This window comes from Dendropsophus ebraccatus, chromosome 2 (assembly GCF_027789765.1).
Source record: "Dendropsophus ebraccatus isolate aDenEbr1 chromosome 2, aDenEbr1.pat, whole genome shotgun sequence".
Lineage (NCBI taxonomy): Eukaryota > Metazoa > Chordata > Amphibia > Anura > Hylidae > Dendropsophus > Dendropsophus ebraccatus.
In genome coordinates, this window is record NC_091455.1 from 201,073,406 (window position 1) to 201,095,106 (window position 21,701).

The following is a 21,701-nucleotide window of genomic DNA, read 5'->3' on the forward strand; positions in this document are numbered from 1 at the left end:
GCACAGGATATAGTATAGATGTACAGGATAGAGTGAAGATTTACAGGATATAGTATAGATGTACAGGAAAGAGCATATATGTACAGGATGGAGTTTAGATGTACAGAATAAGGGTAGATGTACAGTATAGGGTATAGATGTGCGATGCCCTGGCCCCTGGGGGCCACTTCCGCAGTGCTGGTGTTATGAGCGGGCAATGACCGGGGCAGCTGCAGGGGTTATACTTGTCACGGTATAGGCCTGAGGGCAGCACAGCTGTAGGGCCGGTCTGTGGAATCTGCGGGTGATGATGGGCATGCGATTCTTCGCTGCACTTAGTCAGGGCACCAGTTAGTGGACACCAATGCCAGGGTTCAGTAACAGCGGTTTTATTATAGATGAGGTAACTAGTAGCAACAGTTCTGTCCGGATGCAACCGGGTATATAGCAGGCTTTGACAAATAAAGCAGGAGTGGTGCTGCATAGGCTGTGAGAATACGTGCCGGATGATGGGAGTAGGAGTATGAGAGAAATAGCGTTGCTGGGTGGATTAGCTTGAGAATAATACTTGCTGTGAATCCTTGCAGCGATGAGGAGAGATAACGGAATGACACCCAGATGAGAGAGAAAACTCCGGACACTTGAGCAGGCAGATACAGCCGAAGACTTGAATACAGCAGAGCACCTGATCCACACTTCTAGTGGTGAAGTGGGAGCTGCAGAGAAGAAGCCCAACTCCTCTGAGGTAGGAGAGAGACGACACACGTCCTCCTTGCTTGGAAGCAGGGGGAAGACTGACTTGTCAGGAGGAAGTGGGAGGTCACATGGTTGCTCCTGGCCAGAGCTAGTCGGCCATTGGAGGAACCATGGTTACAGGGCACTGGCACGGTCACGTGATCAACAGCCTTGCATACCACTGTACAATGTAATACTACACAGGAATACATGAGAATGCACATGAGAATGCACATTACCAGAGAATACTAGGGGAAAACCAGCAGCAGTTGCAGTGCAAACACTTACCAGAACAGGCATTGACACAGCAAGAGAAATGGGCATAATAGGAGTAGTAGTCTGCATGTTCTGGGACACTGCAGATGTACAGTATAGAGTGTAGATGTACAAGATAGTGTGTAGAAGTACCAGAAGAGGTGTAGATGTACTGGATAGAGTGTTTCCTAACCTTTTTCACCACTTTAGATTGGACTTCATGTTGGGTCGATGCACAATACTGTAAGTCTGTAAAAGTGGCATAATTCAGGGACCTGGGAGTCTTTAATCTATCCACATGCTGTCCCTCCTGTCCCAGATCCATTTCTGTGGTGTTTTTATGTGCACCAGACACCCTCCCCTCTGACAAATAGGAAACCCCTGAAAAAAAGGCATTGACTTTAATGGGGTTCGTTACTCGAGTCGCGCATTCAAGCATTTTAGTACTTGCTCATCTCTAAGGGCCGTATTAGACGGCCTAATATTTCAGAGCAAGCGAGCACCCACCTGTCAGGTCAGCACCCGCTTGCTCCTCGTTCCCCGCTCGCTGTTGGTGCTATTATACGCACTGACGTGGAGCGGAGAGGAGTGAGGGGAGCAGTGGGAGGAGCTTTAGATTGTCTAGGTAGGCCATAGGAGATAGCAGCGGTCTGCTGCTGCTGCTCCTGTAGCATGGAATTTCAGCAGATGTAGAAGTCTATGACTAATCCTGTACCTTTGTATGCCTCTGATTTTATAAGGAGCTTCTGGATGGTCCATATTGCCAGGGTATTAACCCCTAGAAGTAATGCTTATAATGGGGGCTTCCTTCATCAAATGATGCAATACAGAGGCGCCATATGGTTGCCAACTAGGGCTCCATGGTCTATAGTCATACATCTTTATCCCCATGGTAATTTCCAAAAGCAACAGCTAAAAGATTCAAAAATTTGAAGACAAAGGTTGGCGCTGGCGTAGATCAGTCAATATGATGGACAGCCCAAGGTCAGGGCAGGCAGAGCTCCACCATTAAGTAGGATGGTTAGGAAGTTACCAGATCAGATGTAGCTAGGAAACAAGATGGATCAGGAAGTGAATAATAATTAGAATAAGTCCATGCCATGTCTCTTGGCCTTAAACAGGGACGCAACTACCACCGTAGCAGCCATAGCCACTGCTACAGGGCCCACCACATCAGGGGGTCCATCCCTGCAATACACTGGGCTTGTTGAGCTGTCATCATATTACCAAGGGAGATACCAACCACGGGCGGCACTATGTACTGGGGGATGGGAGTAGGATAGTAGGGAAGATTTGGGGGGACAGTGTGTATCTATGGGGGGATACAGTGGAGTTGCCTACCATGGGGGACACTAGGCTGGATGTCTACTCTTGGGCGGGTGGGCTCTATCTACGGGGGGGAATACCAGGAGCTTAACATATGCTATCTACTGAGCAGAGGGCTAACAAACAGGGGGCTTACGTACAGTAAAATGGGGGGAGGGGGCTCAATCTAAAGTTTGCTATGGGGCCCAGACCCTTTCTAGTTACCCTCCCTGGCCATAACTTCCTCCAGTCCTCTGCCTCTGCTACAGAATAGCTGGTATCCTGATGTCCTGGCCTTCTTATCCACTACACAGGCCATTAGCACTTTTCCCTTGACACTCCCCAGTTGGCAAAAACAGTGTAAACATTTTTTCAGGTGTGATGTTGCTTCCTAAAGCACACCTTTATCGAGACCACACCCCTTTGCTAAAGCCACGCCCTGTTGCCAGATACAGCTTAAAAAAATAAAAAAAAAACATCTAAAACATATAGTAAATGTTGCACAAATCATCGGAGCCTTTTTTTTAAAAAAAAAAAAAAAAAAAAGAAAAAAAGAAAAGAATTTTACTGGTGTTATTTCCTGAAATGTCTGTTTATTGGACAACTTGTTCTCTTCCGAAAAGACAAGTAATAGCCGGTAATTTCTGTCCCGATAGATACAGGAATCATTCCCCTGGAGAAATATAATACACGCTAACCTACAATTACTCTACCTTGTAGTTTCCGCAGGTCTTGATGCAGGTCATAGACTTTTTGTTGGTTTTCAAGAAAGAAGGAAATCTCTAAATAGAAATAAATTAAGAAAATCCTTTGTGATAACAATCACCTGACCACATCACGTACGTGTGTGTGTGTGTGTGTGTGTGTGTGTAGTGTGTATATGTGTGGATGTATGAGCCATGTGAGTTTCAATTGTTGTACTAAATCATACTATATTCTTCATAGAGGACATACATATACATGATTATTGGATACAAATCGGACCCGAATCAACGAGCTAAGGGAGAATGATACCAAACTGCATACAAAAAAAAACTATTTTAGATGCTAAACAGATTTAACTTTATTTAACCCCTTAAAGGGGTTGGCCACTTTATAGTAAAATTGCTCAATGTCCAGTATTAGTAAGTGTACTCACTGTATATACTGACAGCAGCTCCCTGTGTACCCCATAGAGCTAAAATCAGCCTCCCCTCCTCCAGGTTGTGCTGCCCTGCTCTGTGGTGTTTCTGTCCATAAGATGGCCGACATGGAGGAGCATGTGACCATGCCCCGCCGCCCTGTGTCCACCACTGAGCCTGTATATGTCTATGGTTGACTCTGGGGGCGGAGCATGGTCACATGCTCCTCCATGTCAGCCATCTTATGGACAGACTCGCCACAAAGCAGGACAACCCAACCTAGAGGAAGAGAGTCTGTTATTAGCTCTATGAGGTACACAGGGAGCTGCTGTCAGTATATACAGTGAGTACACAGGGAGCTGCTGTCAGTATATACAGTGAGTACACTTACTAATACTGTATACTGAGAAATTTTACTGTAAAGTGGTCAACCCCTTTAAGGACCAGGCTAATTTATGTTTTTGCATCTCTGTTTTGTCCTCCTCGTGTGTAACAGATAGTGTTTGCACCTTTTCACCTACAGTCCTTTTTTCTTGCGACACCAATTGTACTTTGCAAAGACAGACTTTTTCACAAAATACGCAGCGCAACTGGAAAAAAAAATTGCCCTGTGAAATTGAAAAAAAAAAATTCATTTCAGGGAGTTTTCTTCTCAACGCTGTCCTGTGGAAAAACAGATGTTATCTACGTTCCTCACATCAGTACGATTACAGTGGTAGGTAACTTATATAACTATTAATGTAGTTAGTTGTCTGCTTTTAAAAAAATTAAACAAATAAAAAAAAAAAAAAAAGGATTTAAAATTTTTAATCTGAAGGGTCATTTTTTGTGACACGATCTGTACTTTCTATTGGTATCTCGCTTGCGTATGTGTGATTTTTTTAAATCACTTTTTCATTCAAATTTTTCTAAATGTGATGTGCTCAAAAATCTGTGCTTTGTTGGGTTTTTGTGCTTCTACTATTGTCTGTGCGAGATCAGGAATGGCATAATTCAATAGTTCGGCTCATTCCACAAGGGGTGACAGCAAATGTGTGTTTTTTTATTTATTTTTTATTTATAAAATGGAATGGGATAAAAAAAACTTTTTTTTTTTTACAGTAACTTTTAGTGCAGCATGCACACCTCCTTCCCCACTTCTCATTGGCTTACATGACTGATGTACAGGAATCGGATTTCAGCACCGAGGCTTGTATAGCAATTGTGCAGAATAGTGATGAACGAATACTGTTCGATCGAATAGTGAGATATTAGAATATTCGATAATCATACGAATATCCCGCGAATATTCGATAAATATTTGATAAGCGCTCAAATCCCCCCAGCTTCCGGTTTTACCCTCCAAATGGTCAAATAGATGTTTTACACAGATAGAATACTTGTTCCCATAGACTTTAATGGGATTGAATATTCGATCGAATATTCGAATATTCGCGGGATATTCGTACGAATATTGAATATTCGAATATCTCACTATTCACTCTTCACTAGTGCAGAACAGGAAAGGGTGGGGGAGGGAGGAGGTGTGCATGCTGCAGTTCAGCCCACCCTCTATGACTCTTGAGCTTGGAGGGTAGATTTGACTTTATGACTATGAACATATATCATTTGTTGTTTTTTCCTATCGGCTATCATCCCATGTATGCAGCTCTCAGCATGATTACAGATTCCCTTAAAGCAGGAGAGGTTTTCTATGGGGATTTGCTACAGCTCTGGACAGTTCCTGACATGGACAGAGATGGCAGCAGAGAGCGCTGTGTCAGACTGGAAAGAATACACCACTTCCTGTGGGACATACAGTAGCTGATAAGTACTGGAAGACTTGAGATTTTTAAATAGAAGTAAATTACAAATCTATATAACTTTCTGAAACCAGTTGATATAAAGGATAAAAGATTTTCGCCGGAGTATTCCTTTAAAGGTAGGCATAAATAAAAATGGAAAGCCACTAAAGGTCCTTTTTTTTTTTTTTTTTTTTTTTTTTTTTTTTACAATAAAGATTTCTATGACCGCCTTTGAATTTGGATCATTTTGATCATTCAGCATCAAGTCCTATTAATCTCAGATTATTGCACAATCCGCTATTTCTTGCTCCCTAAAGCTAACATTGACACTACCCCTAGCATTGGCAGAGACGTAGCGCCATCTCACGGATAACACTGATGCAGTATCGATTCTAATTCCTCATTGTCCTCGGAGACACAAGGATCTCAGGCAATATGTAAAGGCTGTTATCATTCTGCTCCAGAGCAAACCTTATCTCTGCTCCCTATTCAGGCCCGTCCCATAGGCCGCTGCCTTCCCTTTCCTCCAGGCCTTTATCTCACCCATAGACCAATCATGTAAATTAGAAGGAGAAGCCATGGAGGATAGAAATAGGCTGCAGAATGCTTTGGATTCCGCACCTGATCTCACACAGCCTTGTATTACGCTCAGTCTTCCTGGGCAAAGCCTGTGCTGTCTCTTTGCATTAGCGTGTCCCTTGTACGTCATGGCGGTCGTGATAGGCCAACGTCACGTGTGACTTTTGTCTCCTCTAACACACAGTATATGCGTCGCAGCCTTAAGACACGACAAGCGGATTAAGCGGAACTGACATGGAAAATCTAATATAGAGTTACAGTGTATGAATATATAGAGAGCAGCGTTCGTAGGAGGTCACAGAAACGGCAATGATATAGACAGCAGAGATAGCTTAACCCCTTAAGGACCGGGCCAATTGTGACTTTTGCGTTTTCGTTTTTTCCTCCTCGCCTTCTAAGACCCATAACTCTTTTATTTTTCCACCTACAGGGCCATGTGTTTTTTTCAGGAGCAGGTGTACTTTGTAATGGCATCTTTCAATCTGCCAATAAATGAACGACGGAACCCCCAAAATAGCATTTATGGAGTGAATTTGGGTCAAAAAATGCGATTCTGCAAATTTTGGAGGGGTTCCATGTTTACGTAGTGCACTTTACGGTAAAACTGGCATCTTTTCTTTATTCTATAGGTCGGTCTGAACACGGCAATGTGCAGGTTTACTAGGTTTTCTAATGTTTTATTATTTTTATTAGCAGTAAAACTTTTTTTTTTTTGCAAATAGGTATATTTAAAATGCCCCTATTGTAACTCTTTATTTTTTCACCTTCGGGGTCGTATGGGGCATCTTTTTTTTGCGCCATGATCTCTGGTTTTTAGTCACATATTTTTCTAGATCACACAGATTGATCACTTTTTATAAAAAAAATTAATACATAAAATTAATTTAAAAAAAAATCATCTGTTTTTTTTATTACAGCTTTTTGTTCACATCGTTCACCGTGCGGGAACAATATTCTTTTATTTTAATAGACCGGACGATTACACACGCTACGGTATATTATATGTTAATTAACTTTATAATTTTTTTGTGTTTTATGTATAAAATGGGAAGGGGGGTGATTTTTACTTTTATTGGGGGAGGGGCTTTGGGGCATTTTTTTAAAACTTTTATAAATTTCTTTTTTACACTGTTTATGTGCCCTTAGGGGACTTTTACATACATACATTAGATTTCTCACACTGATCTCTGCTATGCCATAGCATAGCAGGGATCAGTGTAATCTGCGATCTCCTGACAGAGCCTGCCTGTGGCCATAGCATAGCAGGGATCAGTGTAATCTGCGATCTTCTGATAGAGCCTGCCTGTGGCCATAGCATAGCAGGGATCAGTGTAATCTGCGATCTTCTGATAGACCCAGCCTGTGGCCATAGCATAGCAGGGATCAATGTAATCTGCGATCTTCTGATAGAGCCTGCCTGTGGCCATAGCATAGCAGGGATCAGTGTAATCTGCAATCTTCTGATAGAGCCTGCCTGTGGCCATAGCATAGCAGGGATCAGTGTAATCTGCGATCTCCTGACAGAGCCTGCCTGTGGCCATAGCATAGCACGGATCAGTGTAATCTGCAATCTCCTGACAGAGCCTGCCTGTGGCCATAGCATAGCAGGGATCAGTGTAATCTGCGATCTCCTGACAGAGCCTGCCTGTGGCCATAGCATAGCAGGGATCAGTGTAATCTGCAATCTTCTGATAGAGCCTGCCTGTGGCCATAGCTTAGCAGGGATCACTGTAATCTGCGATCTTCTGATAGAGCCTGCCTGTGGCCATACCATAGCAGGGATCAATGTAATCTGCGATCTTCTGATAGAGACTGCCTGTGGCCATAGCATAGCAGGGATCAGTGTAATCTGCAATCTTCTGATAGAGCCTGCCTGTGGCCATAGCATAGCAGGGATCAGTGTAATCTGCAATCTTCTGATAGAGCCTGCCTGTGGCCATAGCATAGCAGGGATCAGTGTAATCTGCGATCTTCTGATAGACCCAGCCTGTGGCCATAGCATAGCAGGGATCAGTGTAATCTGCAATCTTCTGATAGAGCCTGCCTGTGGCCATAGCATAGCAGGGATCAGTGTAATCTGCGATCTTCTGATAGAGCCTGCCTGTGGCCTGTGGCAGACTCTATCAGAACACCAGACTGTACAGAGGAGTATACTCTGGCAGTCATGCCATACAATCGGGACCCCCGTAGACATACTGCGGGGGTCCTGATCGGTTAGTGGCAGGAGATGCTCCTGTCACTTACACTTAAACACCGCACCGCAGCATTTAAGGAGTTAATGGCGGGCAGCAATGCGAGCGCTGCAACCCGTCATTAACGGTGGGGGCCCGGGTGCTGATTGCAGCCGATCCCCACCTGCTAGGAAAAGAGCTCTGCTCCTGAGCTTGCTTCATAGCGCTGCCCCCCTGGCGGGACTTACATTTACGCCCCTTTGCATTAAGGCCCAGCCTGCAGGGGCATAAGTGTACACCCCTGGTCGATAAGGGGTTAAAGGGGTAATTCCAAGATTAATATAAGGCATAGAAGGTAACTATGGGATCACTGAGTGTCCAAACACTGGGATGAGAGATGTAGCAAGGCCTGGCCACAGCCTCTGGCTCATTGGTACAAAGTGGGGTGAAAATAATGGTAACGATTCTTCCCGGAAGAGAGACACAATACTAGTACATCAGACAAACCCAACTAATGCTGCGTTTACACGTAACGATTATCGTGCAAATTTGCGCAATAACAATTGAATTCGAACAATAATTGTACGTGTAAACGCAGCGAACGATCAAACAATGAACGAGAAATCGTTCATTTTGATCTTACATGTTCTCAAATCGTCGTTCGCAAAAAAATCGCAGATCGTTCCGTGTAAACAGTTGTTCACCGATTTAACCTATGTGTGAGTTCGCAAAACAGTCACAAAACGAATTTTCCGTACGATATATCGTACCGTCTAAACGCTGATCGTTATGAAAAAAAAACGTTACTCCGACATTGTTAATCGTACGATCGGGCCAATTATCGTTTCATGTAAACGCAGCATTAGAGATGAGCAAATCTGCCGAAGCGGCCATTGGCTGTGCCCATGTTTTCTAGGCACTCCTTGTGCCTCCGGAATACTGGTGCTGAACTGGCCGGTGGACTCTGGTGTTTTAGGGCGACTTGTCATGGTGGTCAGGAGTGGTAACACCCAGGGGCGTAGCTAGGATTCATGGGGCCCCATAGCAAGAAACTGTATGGGGGCCCCCCTCCCATATATATATATATATATATATATATATATATATATATATATACTCGGTGATGTGGCAAAAAAAAAAAAAATCTCTTGTGGCCAGAGGCAGAATCCTGCGTGCAGCCACAACAGTGACTGACAGAGGAGAAAGCCAATGTCTGCTTGTTCTTTCCATCCACTGTATGTAACTATAACAGCCTATTAGGAGCCTCATGGTTATATACATAGGTGCAGGAGCAGACTACCTTTTGCTTAACCCTTTATTTACTGCAGTGTGTAAGTGACCCTGGTTCTCTTACATGCTGCAACACAAACAAAGGGTTAATGCAGGAGACAATTAGCTATCTCCTTTGCTACTCCTGCACTGATAACCCCTGACCCCTGCAGGAGCTCAGAAGTCAGAGGTTATCAGAGAGCTAATTGTCTTGAGCTTATATTAACCCTTTTTTTGTGTTGCAGCATGTAAGAGAACACTGGGTCACTTACATACTGCAGTACATAAGGGGTTAAGCAAAAGGACACAGGAGGCTCTTATCTTCCCTGGGCCCCCTCCCTCCACAGGCCCCATAGCAACCGCCTTCCCTGCCTCTATGGTAGCTACGCTACTGGTAACACCCACCCATGGACACAGGGGCACCGGACGTTTGGTAGAACTTATGAGAGTGCAGGTGCAGCGACAGTGATTTGGTACTTGAGGGGGGCTACTCCTATAACTCCGATTACCCCAGGGTAAGGCTTTGCAGTGCACGGCTGCTGTAGTCTCTCACACTGTATAACAGGTCTTGTCTTCTCTCTAGCTGGAAGTTGGAACACATTGTGTGTGTAGCAGGCTAAACCTTAGGCTGCATTCCCACGTTCCGTGATCCTAACGGATCACGGACGTGGAATGCATGTACCGGAGTCCCCCTGCGCCCGGACAGCATCTGTAATTAGATGCTGGGAGCGGGGGAGACTGTATTCATAAGCACAGCGCTGTAATGAATCAGCCGGGCGGTGCTGTAACTACAGCGCGGCGCTTATGAATACAGTCTCCCCCGCTCCCAGCATCTAATTAAAGATGCTGTCCGGGCGCAGGGGGACTCCGGTACTGGCATTCCACGTCCGTGATCCGTCAGGATCAAGGAAGGTGGGAATGCAGCCTAACTCCTTCAACTGCAGCTGTGCACAGGGGGAGTGAGACACCTAGTGGCTGAAGTATCACAGAGCAGCTAACTGCACTAACTTTGACATCTAACAGAACTACTTTTACCTGGGTGTGTAAAGATAGAAGAACCCGTAGTGGGACACTACTTTCAGGCTGCATCCAACTTCTCAAGCAAGTTGTGGAGCTTTACTATTTGGCAAGAAAACCGCCTCTTAAAGTGAATTGAACCTAATAATACACATACCACAAAACCTTACCATCAAATGGTATAGCAATGCAAACATTACTATGGCTACCCTGACACATTAACGGGGGAACTTTAATGTGGGTTCAGAAACTTAAACAAAATTTGTAATTTACTTCTATTTAAAAAGCACAGGTCTTCCAGTACTTATCAGCTTCCGTATGTGGTGTATTTTTTTTCAGTCTGACACAGTGCTCTCTGCAGCCACCTCTGTCCATGTCAGGAACTGTCCAGAGTAGGGATGGTCTGAACCTGCCAAGGACTGCCTGGAAAACTGGGATACAGCCTATGGCTATGGCTGTATCCCAGTTTTCCAGGCGGTCCTCCGGCTGTATCCACCCTCTCCACGGAGGTGGAAGACAGCGGGAATCATTGCCGAGAGTTCAGGTTCGTACGAACCCAAACCTCGGCAGGTTCGGACCATCCCTAGTCCAGAGCAAGAGAGGTTTTCTATGGGCATTTGCTCCTGCTCTGGACAGTCCCTGACACTGACAGAGGGGGCAGCAGACAGTACTGCGTCAGATTGGAAGGAATACACAACTTCCTGCAGGACATACAGCAGCTGATAAGTACTGGAAGACTTGAGATTTTTTTTTAATAGAAGTAAATTACAAATCAGCCCAGTTGATTTGAAAGAATAAAAATGTCCAGAGTACCCTTTTAAAAGAGTGTGATTCAAGTAGTACTTCATAGCATGGGCCCTCCAAAGGCCCCCCCAACCAATTGCACATATGTGATAAGGCACATGGTATTGTCATATCATATAAACATATGGTGGTTGCCAGACAAAGCAATGTTGTTGCCCAATCAATGTTCCCCATCTCCGCTCGACACCACGCCTGACCTGACAAAGGCCCCCGGACTATCCGGAGCTGCCAGCTTAAAGGAGAAGTCTGGCAAAAATTTTTATTAAAGTATTGTATTGCCCCTCAAAAGTTACACAAATCCCCAATATACACTTACTATGGGAAATGCTTATAAAGTGCTTTTTCCCTGCACTTACTACTGCATCAAGGCTTCACTTCCTGGATATCATGGTGATGTCACTTCCTGGATAACATGGTGATGTCACTTCCTGTATAACATGGTAATGTCACTTCCTGGATAAAATGGTGATGTCACGACCAAACTCCCAGAGCTGTGCGGGCTGTGGCTGCTGGAGAGAATGATGGCAGAGGGATGCTCAGTGTCCCTCCAGTGCCCTGTGTTCCTCAGTGTCCCCCTGCCATCATCCTCTCCAGCAGCCACAGCCTATACAGCTCTGGGAGTCGGGTCGTGACATCACCATTTTATCCAGGAAGGGACATCACCATGTTATCCAGGAAGTGACATCACCATGTTATCCTGAAAGTGACATCACCATGCTATCCAGGAAGTGACATCACCATGTTATCCAGGAAGTGACATCACCATGTTATCCAGGAAGTGACATCACCATGTTATCCAGGAAGTGACATCACCATGTTATCCAGGAAGCGACATCACCATGTTATCCAGGAAGTGACATCACCATGTTATCCAGGAAGTGACATCACCATGTCATCCAGGAAGTAAAGCCTTGATACAGTAGTAAGTGCCGGGAAAAAAGCACTTTATAAGCATTTCCTGTAATAAGTGTATATTGGTGATTTGTATAACTTTTGGGGGGCAATAGAATACTTAAATAAACATTTTCGCCAGACTTTTCCTTTAAGTGTTTCTGTTGTGCACTATGCACTCACTAAGTTACAGTGATGGTGTGTACCTAGAGTCCAGCTGCACATAACACACTCAGCTCTGCTACATCTATATTTAGATTAGTTTATTACACATGGGCCTGAACGTAAAAAAAAAAAACCTAAATTTCTCTATTGTTCTCTCAGAAAGGAGAAGGAAACATTGCAAACCTTCCTGTTCTCATCATCATGTAAAACTCTTCACCCAAACTCAAAAGGTCATGTAACCAACATAAAAAATAGAATCCAGACACCAATGTAACATCAGATGCGGACGACGTTATCCACCTGTATACTTACACTGATCGGTCATAACATTTATACCGGCCGTCTAATGTGGTGTAGAGCTCCTGAGCCGTGCTCTGTCCGGGTCTAGACACCACAAGACCCCTGATATGCCCAGTGGTATCTGCACCATGATAGATAGATAGATAGATAGATAGATAGATAGATAGATAGATAGATAGATAGATAGATAGACAGACAGACAGACAGACAGACAGACAGACAGATAGATAGATAGATAGGAGATAGATAGATAGATAGATAGATAGGAGATAGATAGATAGATAGATAGATAGATAGATAGATAGATAGATAGGAGATAGATAGATAGGAGATAGATAGATAGATAGATAGATAGATAGATAGGAGATAGATAGATAGATAGATAGATAGATAGATAGATAGGAGATAGATAGATAGATAGATAGATAGATAGATAGATAGATAGATAGATAGGAGATAGATAGATAGGAGATAGATAGGAGATAGATAGATAGATAGATAGATAGATAGATAGGAGATAGATAGATAGATAGATAGATAGATAGATAGATAGATAGATAGATAGATAGATAGGAGATAGATAGATAGATAGGAGATAGATAGATAGATAGATAGATAGATAGATAGATAGGAGATAGATAGATAGATAGATAGATAGATAGATAGATAGATAGATAGATAGGAGATAGATAGATAGATAGATAGATAGATAGATAGGAGATAGATGAGAGATAGTTGAACCTGTAACAATTATTTTCTCCACAAGATGGAGACAGTGAGGAGGGATGCTTTGCACATGTCTCGGTGTATCTTGTACTGTGTATTTTATATTCTCTCTGCTATTTCATCGGTTTTCTCCTGTGTCCGGCCCGTCCCGGATCCACGTAACACATAATGTCATTCTGTGCTGTGCGGCCGCCCTGTTATCGCTGGCAGAAGATCGTGTAGCTTACACTAAGGCCGTACATGGCAGGAATATCAATGTGATGGTAATAGCTGTAGGTGACTGAGCTGACACGACTGGTGCGGCTCTGCTGGATACCTGCCAGCATGGCTGAGCTCCGCCGCTTCTATACAGCCACTCATAGGACATTAAAAGATAAATGCAAAAAAAAAAAAAATAATAATAATAATAATAATAATAACATTACTGATGCACTAAAAATGGGGAAAAAATCCTAGACTGTATCAGTTTTCACCAGTATCATATCCCCAGCTACTATCGAACTACAACACCCATCCTGCTTACAGCCATGCCCTTCTCCTTAGGCTACAGGACAGGATTGCATGTGAAGAGGACTAAGCTGCAATACCAGACACCGCCAAAGAACAAGAGTGGCGCTGTTTCTGGAAAAAAAAACAGTTTTTGTTAGACGTATAAGTAGATTGTGAAAGATAGGGCCCCATAGAGGATCCACCATCCTCCCTCTTTGTTAATTAGATACACCACTTCCTCTGGGTGGGGGAGGGGAGGGGTAGCACATCTAACCTAAAGGAGAAGTTTCACAATGACACATAAATACTGACTTCTAAAAAGTAACGCTCATTTGTTGTAAGCTTTGCCTCATCTGCAGAAGAGAAAGGTTGCAACATATAGACAAGGTAAGGGCTGAAAACGATAGATAGCTTCCATCCTGGTCTATTATCGAAAGAAACTTATATAAGTCACTTTAAGTATCACCTATGTCAATAGATCATCAAACAGGAGGGATGGGATGATATGACGTTGGGGGCCATACTGCAGCTGATCTCTATTCATTTGTATGATATCTTCTTGGAAGGATTCTTTACAGTAAAAGTAATATTCTCATAGAGCGGAACGATTCGATGATAATGTTATGTTTGTTTGTTAGAGTGGAATAAAGAATCTTTAGTTATAATTTGCAATAATATAATGTTGACATGGAGCTTGTCTTGGTTCTGTAGATTATATCATTGTTTTGTACTGAAAGGATTCTTTACATTAAAAGTAATATTCTCATAGAGTGTAATGGTTCAGTGATAAGGTTATGTTTGTTAGAATGGAATAAAGAATCTTTAGATATAGTTTGCAATAATGTTATGTTGACATGGAGCTTGTCTTTGTTCTGTATATTGTATCATTATTATGTTCTGAAAGGATTCTTTACAGTAAAAGTAATATTTTTATAGAGCGGAATGGTTCAGTGATAATGTTATGTTTTTAGAATAGAATAAAAAATCTTTAGATATAGTTTGCAGTAAAATTATGTTGACATGGAGCTTGTCTTTATTCTGTAGATTATATCATTATTTTGTACTGAAAGGATTCTTTGCAGTAAAAGCTGTAAAGCTCTAAAGCTGTCCTTACATTACGGATTTGGGATGGTCATTGGCTGTAGATCTTGCCGTTTACAGTCAGTGTGTGAAGGATGTCGGATATTGGGTGATAAAACTATGAGGTTAAAGGGGTTATGCAGCGCTACAAAAACATGACCACTTTTCCCCCTCTCTTGTCTCCAGATTGGGTGGGGTTTGAAACTCAGTTCCATTGAAGTAAATGGAGCCTAATTGTAAACCCCACCTGAACTGGAGACAAGAGAGGGGGAAAAGTGGCCATGTTTTTGTAGCGCTGGATAACCCCTTTAAGGGTACGTTCACACTTACTGGATCCACAGCTGATTTTCTGCTGCGGATCCGCAGCAGATCCGCAGCAGATTTCATTAAAATAACTGAATACAGCATCAAATCTGCACCATCAAATCTGCTGCGGATCTGCTGCAGATCTGCTGCGGATCCTGTAGGTGTGAACGCACCCTAAGCTCTGGCTGTGATCTGTACCTGCTCTGGTCTGTCATTGATTCAATAGAGATCTATTATTTGGGGATAATTATTGTATACAACTAGCAAAAAAATTTCAACAGAACAGTTTACCTTTTCCATAGCTATCCCCTTTCGCCTGGCATCCGTCCTGCTCATTCATGTCGCGAAAAGTCACCGGCGTTTGGCTAAAAATCTGCAAATCGGCGCTTTTGTCCATTAAAAAATTTCTAATGTACTGTGACTTTAAGGCTATAGACATAAAAGTTTTTTGTTTTTTTTTACTTTAGCAATTTTTTTTTTTATACTTTTCCATGACCATACTATGCCATCCAATCGGCTAACTGCAATTTGGGTAAATGTAAGAAATTGAATGAACATTTAAGAGGTTTGCTCATTGAAATTTACTTGTCCCCTATTCACAAGTAGGAGATTGCTGGGTTGTCTGATCTCCGTGCCCCCCAGGGATTTCTTTATCAGCTCCTTTGTTATGAATCAAGGCACAGGTGGGCACGTGACCCGCAACTCCATTCATTCTCTATGGAGCTGCCAGAAAAAGAAGAGTACAGAGATCAACTCTTTCCGGTGGCTCCAGAGGGAATGAATGGAGCTGCGGGGTCACGTGCCCACTCGTGCCTTGATTTAGAACAAAGGAGCAGGGTCGCCGATCTAGAGATCCCTAAGGGGCACGGAGGTTGGACACCCCCCACCCCCATTTCATACTTGTTCTCTATACTGTGAATAGGGAACAAGTAAATAGAAATCAGCAAATCCCTTTAATAATATTTCAAACTTTATAAGAAATGTTTAAACTTTAAATGACTGCAACTATCAAGCAAATAATAGAACATTTTAGTGACATATAATGTTACCGCTATGCCTCCTGGGAATCGGGGCTGTAAAGAGTTAAATCTATCACGAACCATTCTAAACCTGAATATAACTCATTTTGTTGCATTTTACGCTGTTCTGAGATTGATGAAGAGATAATTATAACCGGCTCATCATATCCTTAATATAATTAACCCTTCACCTGCGTAAAGCAGGAACTGAATGACTATGAAATACGAATACAAATGGAGGAGGAGTGAGGATACGGCTGGCTGTAGAGTGAGGATACGGCTGGCTGCTGACTACATTCACCATTAGATCTGCCAGAAGCTGCGGGGGCTGGAGCCATGGTGCACACTGTTCTGATGAGGGGGGGGGGGGGATGTATTCATCTCGGTTTGGGCCTTCAGGCTGTGATATGTGATGTATATGATCCATATGCATATATATATAAATATATATATATATATATATATATATTAATTAATGATGCTCTACTATATATATATATATATATATATATATATATATATATTTATTATGAAGAGATTTATCAAACATGGTGTAAAGTGAAACTGTCTCAGTTGCCCCTAGCAACCAATGAGATTCTACCTTTCATTTCCAAAAGAATCTGTGAGGAATGAAAGGTGGAATCTGATTGGTTGCTAGGGGCAAGTGGGCCAATTCTACTTTACACCAGTTTGATAACTCTCCCCCTATATGTAGAGTTACTACAGGCAGCTCGTTTTTCATACCATATGACCATATGTGACTGGTACTGTTAACTGATGACCACTCACTTTATATTACATATGTTTCTTACATAAGCGTGCCTATATAGTATATGCATGGACAAGGCACACAGCATATTATTTTACGCTTCATTTTGAAATGTATATCTATATTTAGGCCATGTACACACATCATAAGTTGTGTATTAATCACGGCCGTTGTCGATTTGCAACTATGGCTGTGATTAATACAAAAAGTATACACTCCGGTGGGGATCCCTAGCAGACGCACGAATAACTGACATGTCAGTTTTGTGCGGCCGCTATTCATTGAATAGCGGCCGCACAAGCCTGACAGGTCACACAATGGAGAGTGCGGCTCTGGCTGCACTCTCCGTTGTCGGCTATGGTGAATTGGGATGCGGGTGCAGTACCGGCCGGGATGATCTTCACTGATACCGGCCATTCCGTGAGCCATGGTAAAAATAGAAGTAAACTACAAATCTATATATGTTTCTGAAACCAATTGATTTGAAGGAAAAAGATTTCTTTTTAAAAATCCCTTTAAACAAAAACAAATCTATATATTAGCGGTGATTTTAGATCAAAATGAATGGTCTGATGCTGGTGAAGACCATAAAATAAATATATGAATATTCTTACTGGCAGGCGAAATGTCATACTGACCTTTATGTATTTCCACTTAGTCACCATTAAGATTCAGTACTTACCACACACACAGGGGTTGTCCCCTCTGAAGCACCCCCCACACACACACACTGGTGGTTAGTTGATCAACAAAAATATTACCTGCAGTGACCACTATAGGAGAAACTGTGAATTACATGGCCATGATTTAAAGGAATTATAGGACAATGGTTGTCCTAATGCAATGGACTCCAAGCGATGGTTCTCCAGATGTTGCATTACTACAACTCCCAGCATGCCCAGGCTGCTCTAGGGGCATAATAATAAGATAAGAACATAATAATAAGAACATACGCACAACATGCCAGTTATGTCTACAGGAAAAACAATTGAGGAAATGGGCCCATGTTGCTGTGACTTCACTGCCATCCTAGGTAGAACGTGAACACAGGAAGTGTGCAGTATGATGACAGATAACAGGGGCGATGCATTGTGGTTACACACTACTACAACAACAGCAACAGATGGGCTATGCTGGATCTAACTTGCTAACAAGGCAGCCACATTAAACCCGGTTATGGGAACTCCTCTTTTCAGTTTACAATATTCCACAATTAAAGAGGTACTCCAAAAGTATGTCTATATGCATAAAGTTTTTTATGGTGTTTTTTCCTCAAAAAATTCTATAGAAATCCACAATCTGTTATCATTTTTAGATTGTATTTTTTTTTTTTTTACTTTTTAGTACCTTATTATCAGCGTTATTGCCTAAACTCTTTACCTCTGCTTTGAAAACAACATTCAGTGATGTCCTGTATTGCATATGCATGAACACTGGAGAGGAGTGCAGCACCAGCATGCTCAAGTCTGATCGTTCAGCATTTGATTACCGGTGGCTGAAGAAGTTAGATGCATCCCTAGCCAGTCCTGCCGAACAATCAGACTAGAGGACGCTTCAGTTGCACTCGTCTCTATTGGTGGACCATGCCTGAAGAGGGTAATATTGGTCTGGTACTTCCTCCATTTGTTTACAGTTTTAGGCTATGTTCACACTACATAAAAGTACGGTCGTTGTTACTTTGTACACCTGTGAACAGTGCCTATTGATCTATGGGATCCCCGCCAGAGCGTATACACATCATATACGCTGCGGCCGGGATACCATGCGGCGCCGCAAATAACTGACATGTCAGTTTTCTGCGGCCGCAATTCAATGAATTGCAGCCGTAGGAAACCTTGACAGTTCACACAATGAATCGAGCGGCACATCAGAACCCTGCGGCCAGAAAGATCTGGGCAGAGACCGGCAGGGACCGGCATGATCTGGGCAGAGACCGGCCATTCCGTGACCCGGCAGGGGTCACAGAACGGCCGGTCGTTCACGTAATGTGAACATAGCCTAAGGGTGGGTTCACACTATGGAACCAGAGCAGAGGATTTCCAACGGATTCCGTAGCTCGTACCCGTTCATGACTGCGTGCCTTTCCGCCCGTGCCATAGACACCATTCTAATTGGCACAACAAATCTTTCGGCAGAATGCAGAATCCGCCAGCCAATAGAATGGTGTCTATGGAGCCGGTAGAGAGGCGCGCGGCCTTGAACGGGTACGAGCTACGGAATCCGTTGGAAAATCTCTGGTCGGGTTCAGTAGTGTGAGCCCACCCTCACTGAGAAATGGAGGAATTAAAACTCTTTAGGGTCTGTTCACACCGAGGTATAGGTGAGGAATTTGAAATTCTTCCCGTAAAATATTAACAGAGCAATGTCCCATTGTGTTCAATGGGATTTCCGCTGTGTTGTACACATGGCGGAATTTACGCGGGTAATATTCCACTGCAGATCCGCTTTCTGTCCAAAGAATTGAGTAGTGGATGCAAATGGGATGGAAAATATAAAGGAAGGACTTAGGGTCCTATTACACGGCCTATTAGTAAACGAGCTCTGATCTGCTAGATGGGCGCTCATTTAATGGACCTATTAGACCTATGTCCATGCAGACCCTTGTTCAAACACCTGATACCTTAACTCTCCCCGCTCCCGATCTTCTCTCCTGTGCTCCACAGCTTCCTGGTTCTGGCAGCAGAAGCGTTTGAGCGGCCTGTCGGCGCCCAGCGATTTTAGGTCCAAACCTAAACCAACGATCAGCTGATGATCGTTTCATCGTCAGATCGTTGTCTCCATTACACTGAGTGATAATCGGCCAATTCGGGCCCTTAAAGCGACTCTGTACCCACAATGTGCCCCCCCCAAACCACTTGCGCCTTCGGATAGCTGCTTTTAATCCAAGATCTGTCCTGGGGTCCGTTCGGCAGGGGATGCAGTTAGTGTCCTAAAAACAACTTTTAATCCTGCAGAGCTGTGTCTAATGGCCGGGGCTTACATTTGTATATGCATTAGGCTAGCACCACCTCTCCGTCCTTCCTCCCTCCCCACCCTCCTCATCATTAGGAATGATCCAGGAACATTTACTGCTGTTTGAGCTTTGCACAGGTGTATTAACGACTCAGCCCATGTTCATTATACACACAGGTGGGAAATAGGAAGCAATCTGCCTGGAGCATTCCTAATGATGAGGAGGGTGGGGAGGAGGGACAGAGAGGGTGTGCCAGCCTAATGCATATACAAATGTAAGCCCCGGCAGTAAGACACAGCGCTGCCGGATTAAAAGTTGTTTTTTAGGACAATAACTGCATCCCCTGCCGAACGGACCCCAGGACAGATCTTGGATTAAAAGCAGCTATCTGACGGTACAAGTGGTTTGGGGGGTCAGATTGTGGGTACAGAGTCGCTTTAAACTGTGTGAAACCAGCATAAAAGCAGATGGTGATAGAAAAAAAATGCATGAAATAACCAAAAATCAGCAAAGAATAATAAAGCATTCTTAAAGTAAAAGGTACTGGATGGCGGACTGTCCAAGACACCCAGTACAGAAGACAGGGGCAGACCTGTTCCAGCATTAGATCCCTGTACAATTAGTTATGTGACCAGTCCTGCACCTTCATATTGTATTCATACATCAGTGACTTGCATGAAACCACAGAAAAACCACACGCTAAGTGCACTCAGCATTACCATGGTTTTGTCATGTTTTAAGTTTTAATTCAAGCTTCAATGGAAAACCGCAGCTAATAGTTAGTTTTTACACATATATTTTTACACTGCAGTTTTACCCCAGTGAACATATTAGAAAAAAAAGGAACCTATCTACAAAGCAATGATCAGGTAGTTGTCTAAAAGGAACACTAACCACATTACAGAGAGATAAAAATAATTTCATGCACTAAGGGGGACATTAATGTAGTCAAGCGTAGTCGTACGCCGCTCTTAAATGAGGCCCCACCCCCAACTGCCCCACGGTATTCACTAAGAGGCACAGGCCTCTTAGTGAACCCAGCCTGACCTGCGTCTGCCGTATTGGGGGCGGGGGGCGGCTAAATCATTTTCTTCTATTTTAGGTTGGTATTTGGCTAAAGGGGTGGAATAAAGTCAAGAGGTGGAACATAATAAGCTCCATAATCTTTAATTATGGAAAGACCAGTGGGGGGAGGCTCCTGCTGCAGCCAGTTGTTTCCCAGCTAGGTACAGGGTTGTCACATGGAAGGTGGGGAGAGATAACTGATATCCGCATTGGCATAGTGGCTTACTGGTTAGTATTGGTGCCTTGTTTGGTCCTAGCTTCAAGGCTTATTACGGCAACATGTGCAAGGGTTTTTTTTTTTTTTTCTTAAACTTTATTAAACAATTTCTGACTGGTGATAACCAGAGATGAGCGAATCTTGAGCTTGCTCCCTCCGAGATTGTGGCATTTCACTGCTGGTGGCTGCAAAAGTTGGATGCAGCCCTAAGACTGCCTGGAAAACTACAGCCTATGGCCATAGGATGTATCCATGTTTTCCAGGACTCCCTAGGGCTGCTTCCAACTTCTTCAGCCACTAGTAATCAAATGCTGCACGCTCAAGTTCGGACAGACTAGACTGATATCCAACATGGCCACCATTATAATGCTATTTTAGTAGGAAAACAACTTCAACAAGCAGTAAAGTGCCGGCAAAGTGGCAGTAAAGGGGCAGCCTCTTCTGTTGGACAGGTTCTTTATTATAGAGGAATGTTTATTTATTTTATTTTTTTTTTAAAAAGCTCCCTAAAATAAATGCCGTTTTCATGCAGTGAACACCACCTATTGCTGCATGTAAAAACTGAAATCAATGGGGTGTACAGACAGGTTGAGTCCTCCAGAGAGAGACCCGCTTTGTTCTGTCTTACAGATAAGCATCCTGGACAAAGGATTTTCCCGAGTCGATATCTCATAATTTCCTATTTGGATATAAGATGATGGG

At 43.2% G+C, this 21,701-nt stretch overlaps 1 protein-coding gene across 2 annotated transcripts in view; it reads left to right on the forward strand.

The window, feature by feature from the left end:
• The first annotated feature begins 704 nt into the window (after positions 1-704).
• APBB1IP (amyloid beta precursor protein binding family B member 1 interacting protein) overlaps positions 705-21,701 on the forward strand; it is a 102,186-nt gene continuing 81,189 nt past the window's right edge. The window contains exon 1 of one of the 2 annotated variants that reach the window (XM_069959098.1): positions 705-724. The gene's annotated coding sequence lies outside the window, so the exon portion shown is untranslated. Of the gene's footprint in view, positions 725-13,897; positions 13,978-21,701 lie in introns of those variants that run through there. The other variant, XM_069959097.1, reaches the window with a different exon arrangement.